Genomic DNA, 13,237 nt, shown 5'->3' with positions numbered 1-13,237 from the left:
CGCGGGTCGGAGCGAGCGCGCCCCGGCCGCCCCGCGCTCGGCCCCGCTCCCGGCCGCCTCCTGGCTCCGCGGCCCGCCCGGCGCTGACGTCGGGGGAAACCAACTTTCTTCCCTCCCCTTCTCTGCCGCCTCGCTCTCTCCCAAGTTGCTCCGACGCGAGCTCCTCCGGCCACACGCCCCTTCTTGAAGCAGACCTCGCCCCCTGCCTCTCCTCCTCCCCCTTCCCCTCGCCTCGCCCGCCCCCACCGCTCCGGCTGCGGGAGGGAGGGGGTCCCGGGCCAGGCCGGCTGGAGGCTGGGGGCGGGGAGGGGGGAGAAGATAGGGGTGTCCTTCTTTCAGCGTCCCCATCCGCATTTGGAGGAATGGGAAAGTTCAGTGTTTGGGTATGTGTCTTTTTTTTTTTTAATCCCTCAACAAGTGTCTGGAGAGGTGACAGTGGAGGGATTAGCAGCCCCACTTCCATTTACAAATTCCTCCGCAGGGGACTGGGGGAGCGACTCTGGGGGAGACGGATTCCACGGAAGATCTGAAACCTCCCAACCCACCTTTACCCTCATGCACCCATATGCTGCCGTCCCTGCCCAGACGGAGGAGTCCTGGGTCCGCCTGGTTCACGCCACCTCGCACCGGGGTCTTTGCCCCAGAATGCAGTACATCATCAACCCTCTAGGGGTGTAGCATCCCCCTAGCCCACCTCGGGGATAGTCCAGGCCCTCCCCAAGGAAAACCAAAGCAAGAGGAAGGAGGTTCCTACCCCCCCCCCCCCCGCCGCCCCGCCCCAGAATTCCTAGTTTACACACGGAAGATGGATAGATAGCCAGACGACAGCCAGACTGACAGATGGGTGACAGAGAGAGGCCTGCCTGGGTCTCTGCTCTTGTTTTTGTTTTGCAAGGAAAGCACAGCTAAGATGCCCCCGGTGGTGAAGCGAGACTGTAAGCCGTCCAGATGCTGCTGGTCTTTCCCCAAAACTGCTCTTGGAGGCCTGGCCTTCCATTGTCCCCTCCACCACTGCAGAGCCATAACGTTTGAGCAAGAAAAATAAGCCCACCAGGAGAAGACCTTCAGAAACTCCTTTCTGGGCTGCTGCAAAGGAAACCCAGCCTGCACACACCCCTAAAAACCTGTAGACGGGCAGCCAGGTTCTGCATGAGCCAGGATTTTTCCCAGAAAGGCATCACCCCCAAGATGAGCCCAAGTGTCCCCCACATTAGCCACAGCCATCCATAAGAGCACATGCAAGGGTAGGCTGAGGACCTGGAAATGATGAGAGATGAGGTTCTTCTTTTTTTTTAATTTATTTTATTTTATTGGTCATGCTGCAAAGCATGTGGGATCTTGGTTCCCTTCCCAGGGGTAGAACCCCCACCCCCCGGCACTGAAAGTACAGAGTCTTAACCATTGGACAGGAAATTCTTCTTTGGAAAGTTGCCCAGTGAGTGTCCAATGAGAAAGAGATCCAGGGGCTCCAGGGGTCCCCAGCACTGCCCACATGTGAGTGGTTGAATGACTTTCTGAGGGACTGAGCAGGGTGGGGTGGTGACTGGATTCTAGGAACTGCCTGGAAGAACCTCTCCCCCTGCTGGAGTACCCAGCAAGTGAAGGGTAGGGGGCGCTTATCCCGGGAAAAGCACAGCCCAGCGTTCAGAGCAGCATTGGTATCAGAGACCAGGTGCCAGGCCCAGTCCATCACGTGTTGCTGTGGGACCTCAAACATGTCCCCCACCCCCTCTGAGCCCCCCTCCTCCCTTGTGAAGTGAAGTCTCTCAGTCGTGTCTGACTGTGATCCTGTGGGCTGTAGCCTACCAGGCTCCTCCGCCCATGGGATTTTCCAAGCAAGAGTACTGAAGTGGGTTGCCATTTCCTTCTCCAGGGGATCTTCCCGATCCAGGGATCGAACCCAGGTCTCCTGCATTGTAGGCAGACGCTTTACCTGTCTGAGCCACTAGGGAAGTCCTCCCTTGTAGAAGGGGTCTAATGCCGCACCTACAGGTTGGGCTCTATGGGCATTCCATCAGAGTGCAATCCTGGGCGTATGGCCCAGAGCACAGGACACTGTCAGCGTCAGCCTGCAGAGCTGGAAAGGGCCTGAACATCATCCGGGTTCAAAGGCAGACCTTGCATTTCCCAGCTGTGAGCCTTGGAAGTCTATTAATACTTGCTTCTCAGTTGCCACATCTGTAAGATGGACTCTTAGGAGGATTCAGTAGGTTGATATATATGGGCACCTGGAACCTGGGGAGCAATCAGTTAGTGTTAACAGTTACCCTTTTTAGGGGACAACCCTGGAAGTCCACTGGTTAAGATTCCACTTGCCAATACAAGGGACACAGGTTCGATCCCTGGTCCTGGAAGATTCCACATGCCACGTGGCAACTAAGCTCGCGTGCCACTACTGCTGAACCCACATGCCCTAGAGCCTGTGTTCCACAACCAGAGAAGCCTCTGCAAGAAGCCAGGGCACTGCAATGAAGAGTAACCCCTGCTTGCCGCAACTAGAGAAAAAGTGCAGCAAAGAAGACCCTGCGCAGCCAAAAGATAAATAAATAATAATTTTTTTAAAGATAAAAAAAATAAAAGCATTTATTCCAAGAAGTCGTGGAAGGCAGTGATGGCAAACTCAAGCTTTAGGGCTAAGGAGACACCAGTTTGAATCTGCGCATTGCCATTTGCTAGCTGTGTGGCCTTGAAGAGGTCACTTGCGGGTCCTCCCTGACTGTGATCTGTCATCTGTGTGATAAAGGGACCAATTTGAAAGGATTCTTGTGAATTGGCATTCTTCACGTTGTTGTTATGAGGGTGCTAATTCCCCTGGCCAGTCCTAGGGCTGGTGGCTGGGGTGGTACAAGGATGGCAGAGTAGGGCAAGTGGCATCAACTTCTATTCTATAGCTCAGCACTTGAGCAAGAGCTCCAGGCCTGAGGCAGCCTGGAATGCACCCCAGGAAACTCCAGTTAACCTGGGAAGGATGGAACTCATTACCTGAAAGGGATACAGCTAAAAGATAAATGACTTCCATGGTGATTTAGACAAATCCTGTGATGCTAACCCAGAGTGGGCAATGAAGGGAGAATAAGATCCCAGTTTGGAACGTCTCTGTTCAGCAAGTGGTTATTGAAGCAGGCCCTGCTGTAAGCAGGGGGGAAGGGGAGGAAGAGGAGGGAGCAGAGATAGCCCCTGCTCTGCGGCAAGAAGCTGATCCTTGGTTGGCAGCTCTGTTCGAGACTGGCTTCCAAGTCTGAGCATGAGTAAAAATGCATATTTGCCCCAGTCTTGAAAGCTTGCATGCTTTTAAAAAAGTTAACTTCTCTTATTACAGAAGTGGCATGCTTATTGCAGAGATTTTAGAATACACGAATAAAATTAAGACAATAAAAGCACATATATCCCACTCCTAGAGATTTCTGAGACACGATAGATTTTATATACATATATATAAAGTTGGCTTAATGAAAGAGATTGATGATAATCTTCCTATTTATTCAGTATTGAATTGAAGACTGAGAAGAAGCTATATGACAAGAAAAAGGCGTGAGCTGAAAATAAACAGTATATCTTTCTAGCTTTTATCTATATTCTAGATTGATGGAGAGAATAGTTAAATACATTATAAAAGTCAAATTATGTTGTGCTTTTTAATAGCTTGCACATTATGTCATTAGTCTTGTCCACTATTATTTTTATTGAAAACCTAGTGATATATTATTCCCTATTGCTGTACATCAGTCCCTATTACTATACACCCATAGTTACTTTCTTGATCGTAAATACCTAGAAATACGATATCTGGATGTGGTAGGCAGATAATAACCTCCCAAAGATATTGACATGATAATCCCTGGCAATTGTGGATATGGCAAGGCAAAACTGAAATAGCAGATGGAATTAAGTTTTCCTATCAAGTGACCTTAAAACAGGGAAAATGTTTTGGATCATCTGAATGGGTCCTTTAAAGTGGAAGAGAGAGACAGGAGAGTCATTGCTGGAGTGATGCAATGTGGGAAACAGCTGGGCAGTGCTGGCTTTGAAGGTGGAAGAAGGCAGCCACTGACTAAGGAACACAGACAGCCTCTACACTGGAAAAGGCAAGAAAACAGAACTTCCCTGGAGCCTCCAGAAGGAAATGCAGCCCTTCAGGACGTTGATTTTAGCCCAGGACTTCTGTTCTCTGAGAAAGACTGAAGGCAAAAAGAGAAGGGAGTGGCAGAGGATGTGACAGTTAGATGGCATCACTGACTTAATGGACATAGATCTGAGCAAACTCCTGAAGATGCTGGAGGACAGAGGAGCCTGGCGTGCTGCAGCCCATGAGGTCATAAAGAGTCCAACGCACAGAGTAGCGACTGGACAACAACATCTATTCTCTGAAAAGGTTAACATAATGCCTTTGTATTGTTTTAAAACACTAGGCTTGTGATCACTTGTTAGCGCAGCAAATGGACAGCTAAGGCACTGAGTCACAGATACTGTCCAAAGATTTTAAGACTTTTGATAATATTGCTTCATAGCCTCCAAAAAGGTTGTATCAGTTTCCACCCCTGAAGAGTACAGCGCCACTTTAGTTATTTTAGTATATTTAGTTATTTTCTCTACTGATGGCACAAGTCTTCATGGTTTTATTTGATGTGAATAAAATGTGCCCAAGAGCTGTCTATTCACTTCCTTTGCTGCACAGCCTCTTCTTGGGATGGGTGACTGATGGCCGGCTGCTCTTCCAAGACATCTTTGTAAGTGTTAAGGAAACACCGTGGACACTCTCAGCACACTTAAATCTGTTGCACATTAGCAACCTTGTTACTTTCAGCTTCTTGATGCTGCAGATCAGGAACTTCAGGAAGCCACTGGACAGCCTGTACTCATTTCCTTGTTGCTCCCGTGACCTCTGCTGGGCACGGAGAACAGGCCCTTGAATCTTCTCTGGATCCCGTTGTGAATGCCTCTGAGTTTCTGCTCAACTCCTCCTCTCGTCAAACCACCGACAGACCAGGAAGAAGGATGATGATAATAATAATAATAACCTGGACTTCCCTGGTGGTCCAGTGGTTAAGAACCTGTCTGCCAGTTCAAGGGGCATGGGTTCCACCCGTGCTTCTAGAAGATTCCACATGCTGTGGGGCAACTAAGCCCATGGGCCACAACTACTGAAGCCCACACTCTAGAGCCCAGGCTCTGCAACAAGAGAAGCATCGCAATGAGAAGTCCGAGCACCGCAACTGTAGAGTAGCCCCTGCTCGCTGCAACTAGAGAAAGCCCGACCACAGCCATAAACAAATAAAAGAATAGTAACAACTTATTTTTAAGTTTAAAAGACATTTTCTTCTTTTAATATGCACGTTGTTGTTGTTTTTCAGTCGCCCATTCATGTCTGACTCTTTGGAACCCGATGGACTGCAGCATGCCAGGCCTCCCTGTCTGTCCCTTACCACCTCCCAGAATTTGCCCAAGTTCATGTTCATTGCATCGGTGATGCCTTCCAGTCATCTCATCTTCTGACACCCTCTTCTCCTTCTGCTCTTGATCTTTCCCAGCATCAGGGACTTTTCCCGTAAGTTGTCTGCTTGCATCAGTTCAGTTCGGTTCAGTCTCTCAGTCGTGTCCGACTCTTTGCGACCCCATGAATCGCAGCACGCCAGGCCTCCCTGTCCATCACCAACTCCCGGAGTTCACCCAAACTCACATCCATCGAGTTGGTGATGCCATCCAGCCATCGCATCCTCTGTCGTCCCCTTCTCCTCCTGCCCCCAATCCCTCCCAGCATCAGGGTCTTTTCCAATGAGTCAACTTCGCATGAGGTGGTCAAAATGTTGGAGTTTCAGCTTTAGCATCAGTCCTTCCAAAGAACACCCAGGACAGATCTCCTTTAGGATGGACTGGTTGGATCTCCTTGCAGTCCAAGGGACTCTCAAGTCTTCTCCAACACCACAGTTCAAAAGCATCCATTCTTCAGCGCTCAGCTTTCTTTACAGGCCAACTTTCACATCCATACATGACCACTGGAAAAACCATAGCCTTGACTAGATGGACCTTTGTTGGCAAAATAATCTCTCTGCTTTTGAATATGCTATCTAAGTTGGTTATAACTTTCCTTCCAAGGAGTAAGCGTCTCTTAATTTCATGGCTGTAATCACCATCTGCAGTGATTTTGGAGCCCCCCAAAATAAAGTCTGACACTGTTTCCACTGTTTCCCCATCTATTTGCCATGAGGTGATGGGACCTGATGCCATGATCTTAGTTTTCTGAATATTGAGCTTTAAGCCAACTTTGTCACTCTCCTCTTTCACTTTCATCAAGAGGCTTTTTAGTTCCTCTTCACTTTCTGCCATAAGGGTGGTATCATCTGCATATCTGAGGTTATTGATATTTCTCCCGGCAATCTTGATTCCAGCTTGTGCTTCTTCCAGTCCAGCGTTTCTCATGATGTACTCTGCATATAAGTTAAATAAGCAGGGTAACAATATACAGCCTTGACGTACTCCTTTTCCTATTTGGAACCAGTCTGTTGCTCCATGTCCAGTTCTAACTGTTGCTTCCTGACCTGTTTCTCAAGAGGCAGGGCAGGTGGTCTGGTATTCCCATCTCTCTCAGAATTTTCCACGGTTTATTGTGAACCACACAGTTTGCATCAAGTGACCAAAATACTGGAGCTTCAGCTTCAGCATCAGTCCTTCCAGTGAATATTCAGGATTGATCTCCCTTAAGGGTGGCAGGTTTGATCTCCTTGCTGCCCAAGGGAGTTTCAGGAGTCTTCTCCAGCACCACAGTTTGAAGGCATCAATTCTTTGGTGTTATGCATTCTTTAAGGTTCAGCTCTCACAGCCATACGTTACCACTGGGAAGACCATAGCCTTGACAATACGAACCTTTGTCAGCAGAGTAATGTCTCTGCTCAAATTAACCACTGAATGAGAATATTTAATGGCTACTCTTTTTTAATTCAATTTTATTTTATTATTGGAGTATAATTCATTTACATTGTTGTGTTAGTATCAGGTATGTAGCAAAGTGATTCAGTTATACATATCAGCTCAGTTCATTCAGTCATGTCCGACTCTTTGCAACCCCATGGACTGCAGCACGCCAGGCCTCCCTGTCCATCACCAACTCCTCCGCTTGCTCATACTCATGTCCATTGAGTTGGTGATGCCATCCAACCATCTCATCCTCTGTCATCCCCTTCTCCTCCTGCCCTCAATCTTTCCCAGCAGCAGGGTCTTTTCCAGTAAGTCAGTTCTTTCCATCAGGTGGCCAAAGTATTGGAGTTTCAGCTTCAGCATCAGTCCTTCCAATGAATATTCAGGACTGATTTCCTTGAGGATTGACTGGTTTGATCTCCTGGCAATCCAAGGGATTCTCAAGAGTCTTCTCCAACATCACAGTTCAAAAGCATTCATTCTTTGGCGCTCAGCTTTCTTAATAGTCCAACTCTCACATCCATACATGACTACTGGAAAAACCAGAGCTTTGGGTAGACAGACCTTTGTCGGCAAAGAAACGTCTTTGCTTTTTCAGATTCTTTTCTCATAGAGGTTATTAGTTTAACGGCTACTTGTATTTATTTGCAAAATGTCTGATTATATTCACTACTCATTTTTCTTATGGCATTGGTTCTGTTTCTATAATCGGGCCTTTCTTTCATTGTAACAACCTCTGCAGGACACTTGACTGTCAGTCACTAAAGGACTAAGCCCATTTCACAGATGGGGAAACAGAGACCAAGGACGACATGGCATCCCGCAGCTCTTCTGTTCCCCTGCAGCCACAAACCCAGGAGCCTCTTCTGAAGGAGACAGTTTAGCAGGGACAGCACACAGAGGCTCGCGGACCAAGCTGTGTTCACTGCTGCTCGTCTGGGGAATCGTAAACACCACAGGCTGATGTGCCTCAGATGTGACCAGGCGTGACCGAGACAGATCACAGGACTCTAAATATTGTGTCAGATTGCTCTCACAGCGGGGCTCCCTGCTCACCCCAGACCCCGGTGCACCCTCTGGGAAGTGGAGCCGAGCCCAATCGGGGCAGCGCATCTGGTCCCCTCCCTCAGCTCACCACCCAGCCTCTTCCCAGCCTCAGTTGCTTCCTAAGGACCCTCCACACCAGGACATCCTACTGAAGTGACTGGTTCTCAGTTCTTGGCAAGGGATGAAATATTATATCCCTTTGAAAAATGTTTCTGCTCTACGTGCAAGTCCAAAGATAGATATGTCCTCCAGATAGAGGGGGCTCGTTATTCACTGAGCCTTCCTGTAAGCCCGGAGATGTATTGGACCGTGTCGTCTCATAGCACCGTCACAACGACCATGAGGGGAGGGGGACAGAGACTTGGACAGCTTGAGCTCTGTCTCCTGGTAAGCTTCTCAGGCTTCTAACCATCACGACAAGTTGTCCCGTGAGAATTTAGGGCTAAGAAGTCACTTGTTTCTCTTGAAGCATTATGCTCCATCCTTAAAAAATAAAGACCAAGGAATGAGATCTGTACAACCCATTGCATTTCCCTTTTTGCCCTGGCTACCAGGAATCCCAGATAATGTTAAGACATAATCACAGTAACTCTCTGTCCAGGAGGCAAGTCTGTGTATTAACTTGTTTTCCTCTCCTTTTACATGACTTTTCATTTTCCTGTGTTTGTTTTAAATCTTTCTGATGCAGTGGCCCCTGCGTTCGACATTTTCCAGCTGCACGACATTCACTGGGTCACCTAACCTCTTGGCCTTTTAGTTTCCTCACCTGTAAGATGGAGGTAACAATGAGACCTATCTCACAGGGCTGTTGTGAGAATTAAATGAAATGATCTGTGTAAGAGTTGAGCAAAAAGCCTAGCATGAACCTGGCAAGTAGAAAATAGTCAATAAACAGCACCGATGGGTGTAGTAACAGGCTTTGGGAGACTTCCCTAGTGGTCCAGTGGTTAAAACTTCGTTTTCCAATACACGGGGCGCAGGTTTGATCCCTGGTCGAGGAACTAAGAGTCCATGGGCCTCGTGGCCCAAAGACCAAAACCAAAACATAAAACAGAAGCAATATTATAACAACTTCAATAAAGACTTAAAAAAAAAAAAAAGGCTTTGATAAAGTCAAGAGAGCACAGAGAACCTGTCCTAAATGGGAAGACTTGGCTGGATATGAGGCTGGCCTGCTGTGTGTCTGCTGTGGACCTGCTGTGTGACTCTGGGCTGCGTGCTTTCCTCTCTGAGCCTTGGCGTCCCGTCTGTAAACTGCCTGCGCTATCCTTTACACCACCGTGTCTGCAGAGCCTGCATGGAAGAAGAAAGGAGAAGTGATGCAGGCCCTGACCCAGCGCACAGTAGGGCTCCATGCAGGGTCATTCCGAAAGAGAATGGTGGGTTGAATGGCTGATGGTCAGGATCTCTACTGCCCAGGACACACCTGGCTGGTGGGAGGCACTAGGTCTAAGCCACGCTACAATGGCATTCAAGCAGTTCTGGGGACCCAAGGACCCGCCCAGGGCTGGGACAGGCCCGGATCTGGGTCTCGGGCCAAATGACAGGCTCCTATTAAGAACCTGCTGCGTGCAGGGCTCCCGGTGGGCATGGCGTGGTGCCCAGGTTACTTACACTCTGGACCTGCGACAACCCCTCTTAGCTGACCTTGGGGTGGGGCTCACGGGCTTCATAGGACCAATGGGAAATGGTCCTGAACAACTCATTCCACAACGATTTACTTAGCACCTACTGTATACAGAGGGCTTCCTGGGTGGTGCCAGGGGTAAAGAGCTCACCTGCCAGTGCAGGAGACGTAAGATCCCTGGGTGGGGAAGGTTCCCTGGAGGAGGGCATGGCAACCTACTCCGATATTCTTGCCTGGAGAATCCCCATGGACTGGTGGATCCGTAGGGTTGCAAAGAGTCAGACACGACTGAAGTCACTGGGCATGCACTCATGTGCTGAATACTGGCATTTTGGAGAAGCACAAAGCCACAGGGGGACACTCAAGTCTTCCAAGCTGTGAGCTTCAGGCTCTGGGGACCCATGTGACTCCCAGGTTGAGCCTTGCTGGAGAAGTCCTTTCTGTTATAGGTGGACAAACTGAGTCTTGGAGGGGAAAGGCACCCCCTCCAGCCAGCGATCCATCCCACCCCCTGTAGCCCTGGCTTCCCCAGGAATCCAGGGAAGGATGCAGGGCGAGGGGCATGGGCCTAGCTAGGCCCAGGGCACCCCCAGCCTCCACAAAGGCTTCCGGAGCCCTCAGGCCCTGCCCTGGCTCCCTTGCGGGCCCGCCAACATCTTGCTGTGATTACTCTGCGGTGAGCAGAGTGGAGCTGCTCGAGGCCCTTCACCCGCACTCGGCAGGGGGGCGGGGGCCACAGTGGCGGAGGACAAGGTGGGGCTGAAAGACAGGGCTGGGGCGGTCAGCTCACCGGCTTAATTGGGGATCTAATAGTTATTATTATTTATAACTTGATCTTGAACCCTCGCCAGGAGAGTGTGTTCACAGCCTGTACGATCCAGGCAGGCGTTAAATAATTAAACCAAGGGCCTAATCGGTGGTTAAACTCCCCATGGGCCCCCACTTCCTTAGTTCGCTGATTGCTGATATTTTGGGGGTGAAATATGACCATTTTTATGATCAAAGAGATCAGAGTTCCAAAGGCAAGAAAGGGAAAAAAAAAAAGGAGATGGGGGGTGGGGGCTCTCCCAGTTTTCTTTTCCTCCGACTTAGTGGTCTGGTAAAGTTTCTTTAGACATGCAAAGATTTACACACCTTTCTGCAGGGAGCCTTAAATTACTCCCGATTCCTCACACATTTCCCTTGAGCAGCCAGGAACAGTAAGTCATTGAGAAATGGACCGGCCTCCCGGTAATCACTCGGCAGCCTTTGAGAAGGAGAATGTCTAATGACTTTTTTTTGAAGTAGAGGTCAAGGTTTTTTAAATAAAACAATCTGTATTAATGCAATTTCCTTTTTAGCTGTAGCGATGGATTTTTTTTTTCCCCCTTTTCTCCTTTTTTTTCTTTGGCCCGGGTTGGGGGAGGGATGGGAGGCAGGAGTGGGGAAGAGCATGGCCATTTTTTCTCTCTCTAGACAATGTGCCCCTAAGGACATACATTTATTTAAAACTCTGTATATCATCACCCTGTCAGGGCCTCCAAGTGGGACCCCGAGCCTCCCTCCTGGTTTGTTTCGTATCCCTGGGCCGTGTGGACGGCCCAGCAGGCTGGCTGCTAGGGCTTGCCACTGGTCTTCCCGCTCCTTCCCCTAGGGTGGCTGGACCCCTGCCCTGTGTGGCCCCCACCCCCACCCCGTCTGATCACCCAGCTCTCAGTGCAGCCCTTTGGCCTCCGGTCCTCCACCTTCCCATCCCACCCCACCTCAGCTGCTTCCCACCGCTCAGCGAGGGGTGGGGAGCCCCCCTCAGGTTCCTGGAGACCTTTTTTCCCTGCCCTCTGAGAAGACATGACTCCACGGTTATGCAGTGACAGACTGACATAACCACCCCAGACAGCGCCGAGTTCCAGTCCCAACTTGGGCACTCTGCACTTCCCCGCCCCCCGCCCCCCCCAGTTTCCCTAAATCTTCCTTTATTTATCTGTCCAATGGGAGGATAAAAAGAATTAATTACCTGTAGCCCTCGGGTCACCACAAGGCTGCAGAAAGCCTCTGCTGGCCATCGCTGCCCTGTGCCGGATTCCTGCCCCGAGCATACTCCACTTATTACAGCGGCCACATCGCCACCGCCATTACTCCCCCAGACCAAGAGCAGGCTTGCCTGGTGGCTCAGCAGTAAAGAATCCGCCTGCAGTGCAGAAGTCACAGGTTCCATCCCTGGGTCGGGAAGATCCCCTGAAGAAAGAAAGGGCAACCCCCTCCATCATGCTTGCCTGGGAAATCCCATGGACAGAGGAGCCTGGCAAGCTATCATCCCTGGGGTCACAAAGAATCGGAGGTGACTTAGCAACTAAACAACAAAAACTGCAGACCTAGAGCAGAGCCCGAGGGCAGAACCAGGCCTGTTTCCACACCTCCCCCCACACCCGACCGCTCCCACCCAGCCTCAGCTCACAAGCTGGTACATCCAAATGCAGGGGTTAGTGCCTCTATCAACACATTTTCATTGATTGCCTTCCAGTACTGGGAGTCGGCCGGAGCACGGGAGATAGAGCAGTGACCCAGACAGCCTGGTCCTGCAGAGATGTCAATAAGCCAATCTCAGCAGAGAAGTGAACAGATTACAGCTCCAAGGGGAGAGGGCTGCGGGAGGGCACTGGGGAGGGCTTCCCCAAGGAAGCTGTGTTAAACTGACTCTTGAAGCCTGCCTGGAGAATCCCATAGACAGAGGAGCCTGGCGGACTACAGTCCCTGGGGTTGCAAAGAGTCAGGCACAACTGAGTGACTAACACTTTCCACTTTGCAGGTTACAGGGGACAGAGTCTAGGGGCAGCCAGGCAGGAGACCCAGCACATGCGAAGGACCCATAGCCTCCAACCTTACCTATTCCAAGCATCCTTTTTTGTTCTTGCTCTGCCTCGCTTTCCCCTCCCAGCCAAGGGCTTGAATGACCTTTTTCAACTGCTCTGCATACACCAAGGTCATGAGGCATCCATTCCACAGGCAGGTGCCACCCTCCTCCCTGTTGCCCTCTGGACTCACAACCTGCATACTGAACTCAGGGCAGAACTTCAGCCATCCTGGGCAGGGATGGGAAGGTGGGATCCGGGAAAGGACCCCAGGCTGTGCAGGCTAGTGGGGAGGTATTGGGTTTTAGGGGAGGAAGAGAATTAGCCCAGAAGTTGTCTGCCCAGAGTAAAGACCCAGCCCTGGCAGGGGACTCTGGGGCCTGGGGGGTTGGGGTTGGCAGGCTTGGTGAAGTCCAGGGGCAGGGTTTCTAACGTGCAGGCATCTGGCTGCGAGGGAACTAGGTTAGTGTCAGATGGCTCAGCCACTGGGGTCAAGGCCGGGAAGCTGACCATCCATTCCCCTGCCCGTGAACACCCACACTGGCCTGGCTCGGGGCTGCAGCCTGGGTGGGGTCTGGAGAGTCCTGCTCCACAGGGGTAAGAGAGAGACAAGGCCTCCGAGCTCACCCCCTCTCTCAGTCAGCTCTTGCCCACGAAAGCCTAAGCCTGTGCCCAGCACTGGTTGCCCAGAAAAGGAACTGCAGTCACTGTGACCCACGCAGCACGTCCGGGCAGAGTCCAGAAAAGTCTGGGATCAAACCCCTGTACCGCCACCCACCCGTGTGCTGTGACCCTAGGCAAGTCACTTCTCTCTCATCTGTAC

The 13,237-nt window shown here is 50.5% G+C and overlaps 1 long non-coding RNA gene across 1 annotated transcript; it reads right to left on the bottom strand.

The window, feature by feature from the left end:
* Positions 1-7,448: 7,448 nt before the first annotated feature.
* On the bottom strand, positions 7,449-11,758 carry LOC120852081. The gene is made up of 3 exons (XR_005718471.1): positions 11,580-11,758; positions 10,721-10,832; positions 7,449-8,725 (listed from the first exon to the last, which is right to left on the bottom strand). It is a non-coding gene; the product is annotated as an uncharacterized LOC120852081 (long non-coding RNA).
* Positions 11,759-13,237: the final 1,479 nt, after the last annotated feature.

The sequence above is a fragment of the Oryx dammah genome, unplaced genomic scaffold (genome assembly GCF_014754425.2).
Source record: "Oryx dammah isolate SB20612 unplaced genomic scaffold, SCBI_Odam_1.1 HiC_scaffold_25, whole genome shotgun sequence".
Classification (NCBI taxonomy): domain Eukaryota; kingdom Metazoa; phylum Chordata; class Mammalia; order Artiodactyla; family Bovidae; genus Oryx; species Oryx dammah.
The sequence above is the reverse complement of the archived record's forward strand: the minus strand, read 5'-3'. Positions and strand labels throughout refer to the sequence as shown.